Source organism: Berghia stephanieae, chromosome 1 (assembly GCF_034508935.2).
Source record: "Berghia stephanieae isolate SIO BIC M18660-M18661 chromosome 1, UCSD_Bste_1.3, whole genome shotgun sequence".
Taxonomy (NCBI): domain Eukaryota; kingdom Metazoa; phylum Mollusca; class Gastropoda; order Nudibranchia; family Aeolidiidae; genus Berghia; species Berghia stephanieae.
Window position 1 is genome coordinate 31,638,367 of NC_088360.1, and position 1,233 is coordinate 31,639,599.

Sequence of the window (1,233 nt, forward strand, 5' to 3'; positions counted from 1 at the left end):
GGTGAAGTGGTAGTGATAATGATGTGGTGTTGTTGGACGGAGTAGTAGTGGTGATGATGATGATGTAGTGGTGGGAGTTGTAGTAGTTGTGGTAGTGATGATGTGGTTGTAGTAGTAGGGATGGTGATCATGGTGTGGTGGTTGAATTGTGTGTGTGTGTGTGTGTGGGGGGGGGGTATCCTTGGAACAAATTGACCACACCGGAATTTGACGGAAGTTGCTCGTAACCCGTAATTTTTTGCTCCAGACCGGAGTTTTGGCATCACTGTATGTGCCATTTTGTAGAACTCCTATGGTCCTACATATACTTTATATGTGCCATATTTTGGAACCCCTCAGTTCCTTCATATCTTATATCCTTGCTATTTTTGGAACCCCTTGGTTCCTTCACATAAATTCTGTGCCATTTTTGGAATTCCTCAGTTCCGTCATATATTATATATGTATATTTTTTTGGAATCCCTTAGCTCCTTCATATATTATATATATATGCCATTTTTCGAACCCCTCAGTTCCTTCCTATTTATCTTTTTGCCATTTTTGGAACCCCTCAGGTCCTTCATATTTATCTCTTTGCCATTTTTTAAAACCCTTTAGTACAATCATTTTCATCTCTTTGCCATTTTTTGTAACCACTCAGTTCCTTCAGATTTATCTCTGTGCCATTTTTGGAACCCCTTGGTTCCTACATATAAATGTGCCCTTTTTGGAACCCCTCATTTCCGTCATATATTATATATGTGTTATTTTTTTTTTTTGGAAACCCTTAGTTCCTTCATATATTATATATGTGCCATTTTTTGGAACCCCTCAGTTCCTTTATATTTATCTCTTTGCCATTTTTAGAACCCCTCGGTTCCTTCATATTTATCTCTTTCCCATTTTTGGAACCCCTCAGTTCCTTTATATTTATCTCTTTGCAATTTTTTTTGAACCCTTTAGTACCTTCATTTTCATCTCTTTGCCATTTTTGGAACCACTCAGTTCCTTCAGATTTATCTCTGTGCCATTTTTGGAACCCCTTAGTTCCTACACATAAATGTGCCCTTTTTGGAACCACTCAGTTCCGTCATATATAATATAATATGTGTTATTTATTTTATTTTTTTTGGGAAACCTTTAGTTCTTTCATATATTATATGTGCCATTTTTTGGAACCCCTCAATTCCTTTATATTTATCTCTTTGCCGTTTTTGGAACCCTCAGTTCCTTCAAATTCATCTCTTTGCCATT